Source organism: Salvelinus sp. IW2-2015, unplaced genomic scaffold (genome assembly GCF_002910315.2).
Source record: "Salvelinus sp. IW2-2015 unplaced genomic scaffold, ASM291031v2 Un_scaffold2284, whole genome shotgun sequence".
Lineage (NCBI taxonomy): Eukaryota > Metazoa > Chordata > Actinopteri > Salmoniformes > Salmonidae > Salvelinus > Salvelinus sp. IW2-2015.
Genome location: NW_019943611.1, coordinates 22,128 through 34,373, shown reverse-complemented (window position 1 = coordinate 34,373; position 12,246 = coordinate 22,128). Strand labels below are relative to the sequence as shown.

General features: G+C 48.3%; 1 protein-coding gene across 1 annotated transcript in view; it reads left to right on the top strand.

Annotated features, from left to right (window-relative positions):
* The window catches only part of mis18a (MIS18 kinetochore protein A), a 32,143-nt gene extending 28,299 nt beyond the window's left edge, over nucleotides 1–3,844 (top strand). Inside the window, exon 6 of the mRNA XM_024140803.2 lies at nucleotides 3,734–3,844. The gene's annotated coding sequence lies outside the window, so the exon portion shown is untranslated. The remainder of the gene's footprint in view (nucleotides 1–3,733) is intronic.
* Nucleotides 3,845–12,246: the final 8,402 nt, after the last annotated feature.

Sequence of the window (12,246 nt, the reverse complement as noted above, 5' to 3'; positions counted from 1 at the left end):
CTGCATGTTAGCGCCAATCTTTAACAACGCCACTACTTAACTTTTTTTACTCATGTGCTTGTCTGCTACCCCTCCCTCATGTTCCTCTACCACCCGCCTTCATGTTCCCTCTAACCTCCTCATGTTCCTTCTACCCCCTCCTCATGTTCCTCTACCCCTCCCTTCATGTTCCTCTACCCTCCCTCATGTCACCCTCGACCCTCCCCTCATGTCACCTTCTTACTGCCCTCCCCTCTGTCACCCTCCCCTCCCTCATGTTCCTCTACCCCTCCCTCATGGTCAGCCTCACCCCTGCCCCTCAATGTTCCTCTACTACCTCCTCATGTTCCTCTACCCCTCGCTCAATGTTTCCTCTAACCCCTCCCTCATGTTCCCTTCTACCCTGCCTCATGTTCCTCTACCCCTCCCTCATGTTCCCGTCTACCCCTTCCCTCATGTTCCTCTACCCTCCCCTCATGTTCCCTTCTAACCCTCCCTCATGTTCCCTCTTACCCCTCCCCTCATGTCAACCCTCAACACCTCCCCTCATGTCACCCTCCATCCCCTCCTCATGTTCCTCTACCCTCCTCATGTTTCCTTACCCCTCCCTCATGTTCCCTCTACCCTCCTCATGTTCCCTCTACCCTCCCCTCAATGTTCCCTCTACCCCTCCCCTCATGTTTCCCATCTACCTCCCTGGCATGTTCCTCTAACCCTCCTCCATGTTCCCTCTACGCCCTCCTTCATGTTCCCTCTACCCTCCCTCATGTTCCCTCTACCCTCCCTCATGTTCCTCTACCCCCGCCCCTTCATGTTCCCTCTACCCTCCTCATGTTCCCTCTATCCGCTCCTCATGTTCCTCTACCCCTCCCTCATGTTTTTCCCTCTACCCCTCCTCATGTCACCCTCACCCTCCCTCATGTACCTCACCCCCTCCACCTTCGATGTCAACCCTCGACCCTCCCTCAATGGTTCCCTCTACCCCTCCCCTCATGTCACCCTCACCTCCCCTCGTTCCCTCTACCCCTCTCATGTTCCCTGTACGCCTCCCCTCATGTTTTTCCCTCTACCCTCCCCTCATGTCACCCTCACCTCCTCATGTTCCTCTACCCTCGCCTCATGTTTCCTCTACTACCCCTCCCTCATGTTTCCTCTACCGCCCCCTCATGTCACCCTCACCCTCCCCTCCCGTGCACCTCACCCCTCTCATGTTCCCTCTACCCTTCCTCCAATGTTTCCTCTACCCTCCTTCTGTTTTCCTCTACCCCTCCCCTCATGTTCTCTACCCCTCGAACTCATGTTCCTCTATCTACCCTCCCTCATGTTCCCTCTACCCTCCTCATGTTCCCCCTCTACCCCCTCATGTTCCCTCTACCCCTCCCTCATGTTCCCTCTACCCTCCCTCATATTCCCTCTAGCCCCCCCTTCATGTTCCCGCGCTTATCTACCCCTCGGCCTCATGTTCCCTCTACCCCTCCCTCATTTCCTCTACCCCTCCCTTGTTCCTAATTACCCTCCCATGTTCCCTCTACCCTCCCTCATGTTCCTCTACCCTCCTCCTCATGTTCCTCTACCCTCCCTCATGTTCCCTCTACCCCTCCCCATGTTCCCTCTACGCCTCCCTCATGTCACCCTCACCCTCCCTCATGTCACCCTCACCCCTCCCCTCATGTCCCTCACCCCTCCTCATGTCACCTCACCCCTCCTCATGTCACCTCCACCCTCCCTCATGGTCACCTCAACCGCCTCACCCTCATGTTCCCTCTACCCCCCCCTCATGTCACGCTCACCCTCCCCTCATGTCACCCTCACCCCTCCCTATGTTCCCTCTACCCCTCCCCTCCTGTCACCCTCACCCATCCCCTCATGTTCCTCTACCCCTCCCTCATCGTTTCCCTCTACCCGCCTCTCCCTCATGTCCCGTCTACCCTCCCTCATGTTCTCTACCCCTCCTCATGTTCCCTCTAACCCTCCCCTCATGTTCCCTCTACCCTCCCTCATGTCACCCTCACCCTCCCCTCATGTCTCCTCTAACTCCCGCTCATGTCACTTCACCCCTTCCCTTCATGTCACCTCACCCCTTCCCTCATGTTCGCCTCTACCCCTCCCCTCATGTACCCTCACCCCTCCCCTCATGTTCCTCTACCTCCTCATGTCCCTCTAGTACCCCTCCCTCATGTTCCTCTACATCCCCTTATGTCAACCCTCACCCTCCCTCATGTTTCCCTCTACCCCCTCCCCTCCATGGTTCCACCCTCACCTGCCCTCATGTTCCCTTACCGCTCCCCTCATGTACCCCTCACCCCTCCTCATGTTCCCTCTACCCCTCCTCATGTTCCTCTACCCTCCCTCAATGTTCCTCTACCCTCCCCCTCATGTTCCTCTACCCCTCCCTCATGTTCCCCTCCCCTTCCTCCTGTTCCCTCTACCCCTCCCCTCATGGTTCCCTTTACCCCTCCCCTCATGTTCCCTCTACCCCTCCCTCATGTTCCCTCTACCCCTGCCCTCATGTTCCCGTCTACCCTCCCTCATGTTCTCTACCCTCCCCTCATGTCCTCTAACCCTCCCCTCATGGTTCCCTCTTACCCCTCCCCTCATGTTCGCTCTACCCCTCCCTCATGGTCACCCTCTAACCCTCCCCTCATGTTCCCTCTACCTCCCCTCATGTTCCTCTACCCTCCTCATGTTCCCTTACCCCTCCCTCATGTTCTCTAAACCCCTCCCTCAATGTTCCCTCTACCCTCCCCTCATGGGTTCCCTCTACCCCCCCTCATGTCACCCTCTACCCCTCCCCTCATGTTCCGTCTACCCCTCCTCATGTTCCTCTCCCCTCCCGTCATGTTCCCTCTTACCCTCCCTCATGTTCCTCTTAACCGTCCCTCATGTTCCTCCTACCACCTCCTCATGTTCCTCTACCCTCCCTCATGTTCCCTCTACCCTCCCCTGCATGTTCGCCTCTAGCTCCCTCATGTTCCCTCTACCTCCCCTCATGTTCACACTCACCCACCACGTGGTTTCAGTGTGGCTGGCATACAACAGCTATGATTGCTAGAGGATGACGTGGTGGTCACCAGCTGTATTCTGCCCGTATCCAGGGGCAGGTTGCTATGGTAAAAAGGAGCGCGTGCTGTGTGTTTTTGCTAAGCGCCTGTTACAATCTCGCCAGCGATTTCAGGTGAAAAAGAGCCAGTAGGAGAGGAGTCTGGTTCCTTGTCTCAACCGAGCCTGACGGCCTAAATCCCGTGGGTGTATGAGATGGGGTTTTTAACCCCTCCTTACTCCCCTCAACCATTCTCAACGCCTCTCATCACTCTAGATCGCCGGTAACAACACAACATTATCTGGCCCGGCCGCGTGTCTTTGTTCCCAGCGGGGTGAGCTATTTTCTGTTTTTCTGCTCCCCTAAGTAGAGGCTGAAGCTGTCTGGGAGAGGGGAGCTGTTTCTGCTCCCCAGTAGAGGCTGAGCTGTCTGGAATACAGGCCAGCTGGGGAGAGGGGAGCTGTTTCTGCTCCCCCAGTAGAGGCTGAGCTGTCTGGGGAGAGGGGAGCTGTTTCTGCTCCCCCAGTAGAGCCTGAGCTGTCTGGGGAGAGGGGAGTTAGTGGAGGGAGCTGGATGTGATCTGTTATGACCTCATAGGGCATTAGGGAGTAATATCTTCATCTCCCTGGTTGGTTCTTTTGTTTGTTTTGATACATTGAATGGGGAATATTGTGAAACTGTTTAAACACTTTATTTTTTGACCTCCTGTTTCAGGAAGTGATGTCACTGAGTACTGCCCATTTATATATACCTCCACCTGGGATATGGATGCCTGATGAAGACTTAAGGGTGGAAACTTTGTTAATAAATATCACCTGAACAGTAGTGTGTGGCATTTTCCTTTCTGTTTTTGTGTGTCATGATTTGAAGGCCCATTATCTGTGTGTGTGTGTGAGAGAGAGAGACACGTCAACAGCAACCTAAGGGAAAAAATCCTCTGCATTATCATTAACAGCAGACTCATACATTTCCTCAGTGAAAACAATGTACTGAGTAAAAGTCAAATTGGTAAAAATCCAAACTACTTGTACGACAGACCACGTATTCAACCTGCACACCCTAATTGACAAACAAACCAAAACGAAGACAGTCTTCTCATGCTTTGACTTCAAAAAAAATCTTTTGACTCAATTTGAAATGAGTCTGCTATACAAATTGATGGAATGTGGTGTTGGGGAGGAAAAACATGACATAAAATCCATGTACACAAACAAGTGTCCGGTTAAAAGTGTTAAACACATTTCTTTCCACATGGCCGTGGGGTGAGACAGGGCCGTGGGGTGAGACAGGGCCGTGGGGTGAGACAGGGCCGTGGGGTGAGACAGGGCCGTGGGGTGAGACAGGGATGCAGCTTGAGGCCCGACCCTCTTCAACATTTATATCAATGAATTGACGAGGGTACTAGAACAGTCTGCAGCACCCGGCCTCACCCTACTAGAGTCTGAAGTCAAATGTCTACTTTCTTTACCTTTTGCTGCTGATCTGGTGTTTGTCACCAACCAAGGAGGGCCTACAGCGGCACCTAGTTCAACAGCTCAGCTGCGAAGTGGCAGGCCACAAGCTCACAGAACGGGACTGCAGAGTGATGAAGTGTGTTTAAATGTTTAAAAAACACGTCCTCGGTTGCAACACTCGCTAACGAGTTCCAAACTGCCTCTGGAAGCAACGTCGGCACAAGAACTGTTCGTAGGGTGCTTCATGAAATGGGTTTCCATGGCCGAGCAGCCACACACAAGCCTAAGATCACCATGCACAATGCCAAGCGTCAGCTACAGTGGTGTAAAGCTCACCGCCATTGGACTCTGGAGCCGTGGAAACGTGTTCTCTGGAGTGATGAATCACGCTTCACCATCTGGCAGTCCGACGGACGAATCTGGGTTTGGCGGATGCCAGGAGAACGCTACCTGCCCCAATGCATAGTGCCAACTGTAAAGTTTGGTGGAGGAGGAATAATGGTCTGGGGCTGTTTTTCATGGTTCGGGCCCCTTAGTTCCAGTGAATGGGAATCTTAACAGTACAGCATACAATCACATTCTAGACGATTCTGTGCTTCCATGTTTGTGGCAACAGTTTGGGGAAGGCCCTTTACTGTTTCAGCATGACAATGCCCCCGTGTACAAAGAGAGAAATGGTTTATCGAGATCGGTGTGGAAGAACTTGACTGGTCTGCACAGAGCCCTAACCTCAACCCCGTCGAACACCTTTGGGTTGATTAGAAACCCTGACTGCGAGTCAGGCCTAATCGCCCAACATCAGTGCCCGACCTCACTAATGCTCTTGTGACTGAATGAAAGCAAGTCCCCACAGCAATGTTCCATCATCTAGTGGAAAGCCTTCCCAGAAGAGTGGAGGCTGTTATAGCAGCAATGTTCCAACATCTAGTAGAAAGCCTTCCCAGAAGAGTGGAGGCTGTGATAGCAGCAATGTTCCAACATCTAGTGGAAAGGCCTTCCAGAAGAGTGGAGGCTGTTATAGCAGCAATGTTCCAACATCTAGTGGAAAGCCTTCCCAGAAGAGTGGAGGCTGTTTATAGCAGCAATGTTCCAAACATCTAGTGGAAAGCCCGTCCCAGAAGAGTGGAGGCTGTTATAGCAGCAATGCCCAACATCTAGTGGAAGCCTTCCCAGAAGAGTGGAGGCTGTTATAGCAGCAATTTTCAACATCTAGTGGAAAGCCTTCCACGAAGAGGAGGCTGTTATAGCAGCAAATGTTCCAACACTAGTGGAAAGCCTTCCCAGAAGATGGAGGCTGTTATAGCAGCAACGGCGGGGACACTCCATATAATGCCCACGATTTTGGAAGAGATGTTCGATGAACAGCGGTCACATTTTGGCAATGTGGTGTATTTCCCTCAGATTAACAGACCACCAATAATTTGAAACCACACAAATTTGATTACCCCCATATCTACTGGGTGAAAATACCACAGTGTAACATCACAACAGCAAGATGTGTGACCTGTTGCCACAAAGAAAAGGTCAACCGGTGAAGAACAAACACCATTGTAAATACAACCCATATTTATGCTATTCCCTTTTGTACTTTAACTATTTGCACATCGTTACAACACTGTATAAAGACATAATATGACATTTGAAATCTCTTTCTTTTGGAACTTCTGTGATTGTAATGTTTAATGTTAATTTTTGTTTATTTCACTTATTGTATATTATCTACCTCATTTGTTTGGTAATGTTAACATATGTTTCCCGTGCCAATAAAGCCCTTTCAATTAGAATTGGAGAGAAGAGCTGTTTGGCTGGTTGAATTGCACTTGATGAATGCAATTATTTGCTGTTCCCTCGCCCCAGTCTCCTCTCTCGATCTCCTCTCCTCTCCCCCTCTCCTCACCCCAGCCAGCCATCAGTCAACACGCTGACCTTCTCGTCTCCTCTCTCGCCCAGCCTGCCAGTCAACACGCTGACTCTCTCTCGTCTCCTCTTTCCCCTCCCTCTCCCCCCCTCGCCCCAGCCTGCCAGTTCAACACAGCTGACTCTCTCGTCTCCTCTTTCCCCTCCCTCTCTCCTCCCCCTGCGCCCAGCCTGCCAGTCAACACGCTGCTCTCTCTCGTCTCCTCTTTCCCCTCCCTCTCCCCCCCTCCTCCCCAGCCTGCCAGTCAACACGCTGACTCTCTCTCGTCTCCCTCCCCCGTTCTCCTCTCCATCCCCTCGCCCCAGCCTGCCAGTCAACACGCTGACTCTCTCTCTCTCTCCTCTTTCCCCTCCCTCTCTCCTCCCCCTCGCCCCAGCCTGCCAGTCAACACGCTGACTCTCTCTCGTCTCTCTCCCGTCTCCTCTCCATCCCCTCGCCCAGCCTGCCAGTCAACACGCTGACTCTCTCTCCTCTCCTCTTTCCCGTCTCCTCCCCCCCCCCTCGCCCCAGCCTGCCAGTCAACACGCGACTCTCTCTCCTCTCCTCTTTCCCGTCTCCCCCCCCCCCCTCGCCCCAGCCTGCCAGTCAACACGCTGACTCTCTCTGTCCTCAGGGACTCAGGATGAATAAAAACAGAAGTGGTGTCTGAGTGAAACGAGGCAGCTTCTCTTTCCAGCCCTCCATCCATTCACCTTCTGAAGCTATGTTGCCATGGAGCTTCTGAAGCAAACAGCTCCAGGCAGCCAGTCACAGCCTCTCCTGCGCTGTAACACCTGTCCAATCACAGCCAGGCCCAACGCTACAGTTACCACAGACGCTGAGCAGCCATTGGCTGAGAGAGAGCTGCCTTCGGTTGGCTTTCCTACTGGCGTTATTGAGGGATAGAGTCTGAGGAGTGCCACCGGTGAGCTAACAGACCGGTGTTGCTTCCCAAAATGGCACCCTAGTCACCATAGGTCGCTGTTCAAAAGTAGTGCACTACATAGGGAATAGGGTTCTATATGGTCCTGTTCAAAAGTAGTGCACTACATAGGGAATAGGGTTCTATATGGTCCTGTTCAAAAGTAGTGCACTACATAGGGAATAGGGTTCTATAGGGCCCTGTTCAAAAAGTAGTGCACTACAAAGGGAATAGCGTTATATGGGCCCTGGTCAAAAGTAGTGCACTACACAGGAATAGGCTGTAGTATAAAGTAATGTGTTTTTAGTGAATAAGGCCTGTAGTGTTTTTAGGGAATAGGGTGCCATTTGGACAAACACTAAATCCTATTTATATCTCATCAAAATAACTAGGAATAGTTTCTAGCAGCTAGGCTGCTTCTAGGAACCTACTTGTTATCCTCCCTACACTCTATATAACCCTACACTCTATTAACCCTACCTCTATATAACCCTACGCTCTATATACCCTACACTCTATATAACCCTACGCTCTATATAACCCTACACTCTATATAACCCTACACTACACTGTATTCTGACTTGGTACTTAACCTTACCTTACACTATACTGTATTCTGACTTAGTACTTAACCTTACCTACACTACTACTGTATTCTGACTTAGTACTAACCTTACCTTCACTATACTGTATTCGACTTGGTACTTAACCTTACCTTCACTATACTGTATTCTGACTTAGTACTTAACCTTACCTACACTACACTGTATTCTGACTTCGTACTTAACCTTACCTACACTATACTGTATTCTGACTTTAGTACTTAACCTTACCTTCACTATACTGTATTCTGACTTGGTACTTAACCTTACCTACACTACACTGTATTCTGACTTAGTAACTTAACCTTACCTACACTATACTGTATTCTGACTTGTACTTAACCTTACCTACACTATACTGTATTCTGACTTAGTACTTAACCTTACCTACACTATACTGTATTCTGGCTTGGTACTTAACCTTACCTACACTATACTGTATTCTGACTTAGTACTTAACCTTACCTTCACTACACTGTATTCGATTGGTACTTAACCTTACCTACACTATACTGTATTCTGACTTAGTACTTAACCTTACCTACACTATACTGTATTCTGACTTGGTACTTAACCTTACCTTCACTATACTGTATTCTGACTTAGTACTTAACCTTACCTTCACTATACTGTATTCTGACTTAGTACTTAACCTTACCTACACTACACTGTTATTCTGACTTATACTTAACCTTACCTACACTATACTGTATTCTGACTTAGTACTTAACCTTACCTACACTATACTGTATTCTGACTTAGTACTTAACCTTACCTTCACTATACCTGATTCTGACTTGGTACTTAACCCTACCTACACTATTACTGTATTCTGATTGGTACTTAACCTTACACACTATACTGTATTCTGACTTGGTACTTAACCTTACCTACACTATACTGTATTCTGACTTAGTACTTAACCTTACCTACACTATACTGTATTCTGACTTAGTACTTAACCTTTGTGGTGTTATTGAAGGAAGGAATAATAAATAAAAAATATTTCACTGTTAAAAACAATCTGTGTGGTTTGAGAACAAGTCATGTTTATTGTATGTAATAAACCTTATTATCATGTTATATCATAGTGGTTTTGGTTGTGAAAATATTGGGTTTGTTCATCTATTGCTTTGTGGCTGGAGCCAGACACTAATAAATAGCAGACTGGGCTTCTGTGTGTTCGGAAAAAACGGAAGAGAGAGAGAGCGCGCACACGCACGCACGCACGCACACACACACACGTCAAGGTTGAGGAGAAAGTACTCATTAGCGATGCACACAAACTCTGAAGGTGTGGTTAATGACGTGACCAACAGCAGACAGAATTGAGTGTCTGGGTTTGTCCAATAACAATGCTGATAGACACAAGCAGTGGCGACTCGTCATTCAGGGCAGGTGGGGCAGAGCATTTTAGGCATTAATACCTGTCACATATCAGTTTGTGAACAATGTATAATATATATATATATATATATATAATTGAGTTAATAAAGCCACATACAAACATGGTCTCTTTGTTTTCTTGAGTAAAGCAGCTCCAAAATGCAGATGTTTCAGCCTAGCTCAGTGCTTTCTGTGGTGGTGGGGCGAGACAGCAGAAAATATGGTGCGTTGCGCCGTGATTGGCTCAGTGTTCTGTCACTCATGGGGACACTACGTCACCTCCAAGTCTACGGGTATAGCTTGAAAATTCTAGCCCCTTGGGCGCTTCCATAGAATTACATTAGAAGTGCCCACCCAAGAAGGCTCAAGGTCATTGGCCACAGATAAAACGACGTCAAATCACGTTATATCTACAGTAGCTTTGATTGGACATGTCAACATCATACTTTCACAATCTTAGCAGTCATCATCATGAATCAAGTCGACAATCTACTGGCAAATCCTTTTCAATCCTTGTCATATGAAGAGAAATTCTAGATAAAACGTATCGGTGCTCATCGGCCAATGGACATAAACATTACACAACAAGTTGGAAATGGCAAATTCAACAATGAGTTGTCTGGAAGGAATCGATGACAGTGGCTAACTGCAAGCATTCAGTGGAGTAGCTGTGTGGTCCCAAATCTGGGATTAAGGGACTCTTTTCCAAGTTTAAAATGATAAACATTCATCATAGTCCCGTGTGGCTCAGTTGGTAGAGCATGGCGCTTGCAACGCCAGGGTTGTGGGTTCATTCCCCACGGGGGGACCAGGATGAATATGTATGAACTTTCCAATTTGAAGTCGCTCTGGATAAGAGCGTCTGCTAAATGACTTAAATGTAAATGTAAATCATTGGCCATGCTGTCAATGAAGCATGATTTGTGCTCAAAACAACGGTTAAATCGGAACAGCGAGAACTTGACTTCAGTGAAGTTCAAGACAAACTGGGATGTCAGGAATAAACGAGCTTCGACTTGGGAAATATGTTTTTGAACGGTCATCCAACACGGAAATGTAAATCCGGGCCTCTTTCTACAGCTACGACCTGAAGATCAATGATATCATCAGATCGACCTTGGTTTTTTCCCCTCCAAGTTCCAAGTTGTCTTGAAAGCACCATAAATCCAGAGAATGACAGACTTTGATGACAAAATTTTGCCCACGAAGGACCGCGGCGCCAACTTCCTGTTCAAGTGAGCACAGCAGAACAAGGTGAGTCCAAAAATGTCTTGTATGCTGCTTCATAAATGATGTAATATGCCAGGGAGATATGTTATACTGTAGCTAAGAAAGTAATAGTAAGTTGTATGTTGTGTAGTAAGCTGTTAGTAGCTCATGTGCCCAACCTAATAATTTGGTCCCTCTCCCCTTCAGAATTTAGCCTACTGTTCTGACTTGGTGGTGCACATGTAGCCTATAACCTGTTTTAGAAAAATGTCATCATTGAATATTGTAAGAGCTTTCATTGTCTGCTTATATTTCCCCTTTATTTATCCTGCCGTAGGCCATCATTGTAAATACAAATTTGTTCTTAACGACTTGCCTAGTTAAATATAGGTTAAATAAAAATAAATGTATTTATCCTACGGTTCTGACTTGGTGTACAGGAGAACATGGTAAGAACGGCCCATGTTCTGAATTCTGTCTCTGTACATTTCAAAAGTGCTAAACAAATTATATTGACTATATATTGTTATATTGACCACGTCCGTCCTAGCTCGCTCATGTCTTAATCAAAATCACGGATTGCCTCTTATCCGCTCGTCGTCCCCTTATGCCATAGTTTGTACAATCTCAATTGTCAGTAGAAACCACAATTTGTTTAAGTAAGTCCCATATATAAACCCCAGGAAGAGTAGCTGCTGCCTTGGCAGGAACTAATGGTGATCCATAGTAAACCCCAGGAAGAGTAGCTGCTGCCTTGGCAGGAACTAAAGGGGATCCGTAATAAACCCCAGGAAGAGTAGCTGCTGCCTTGGCAGGAACTAAGGGGATCCATAATAAACCCAGGAAGAGGTAGCTGCTGCCTTGGCAGGAACTAATGGGGATCCATAATAAACCCGCAGTAAGAGTAGCTGCTGCCTTGGCAGGAACTAATGGGGATCCATAATAAACCCCAAGAAGAGTAGCTGCTGCCTTGGCAGGAACTAATGGGGATCCATAATAAACCCCAGGAAGAGTAGCTTGCTGCCTTGGCAGGAACTAATGGGTGATCCATAATAAACCCCAGGAAGAGTAGCTGCTGCTTTTGGCAAGGAACTAATGGGGGATCCATAATAAACCCCAGGAAGAGTACTGCTGCCTTGGCAGGAACTAATGGGATCCATAATAACCCAGGAGAGTAGCTGCGCTGACTTGGCAGGAACTAATGGGGATCCTAATAAACCCCAAGGGAAGTGTAGCTGCTGCTTGGCAGGAACTAATGGGGATCCATAATAAACCCCAGGAAGAGTAGCTGCCTGCTTGGCAGGACTAATGGGGATCCATAATAAACCCCGGAAGAGTAGCTGCTGCCTTGCAGGACTAATGGAGATCCATAATAAACCCCAGGAAAGAGTAGCTGCTGCCTTGGCAGGAACTAATGGGGATCCATAATAAACCCCAGGAAGAGTAGCTGCTGCTTGGCAGGAATAATGGGATCCATAATACCCCAGGAAGTAGCTGCTGCCTTGGCAGGAACTAATGGAGATCCTAATAAAACCCCAGGAAGAGTAGCTGCTGCCTGGCAGGAACTAATGGGATCCATAATAAACCCAGGAAGAGTAGCTGGCGCTTGGCAGGAACTAATGGGGATCCATAATACGCCAGGAAGAGTAGCTGCTGCCTTGGCAGGAACTAATGGGATCCGTAATAAACCCAGAAGAGTAGCTGCTGCCTTTGGCAGGAACTAAAGGGGATCCTTATAAACCCAGGACGCGTAGCTG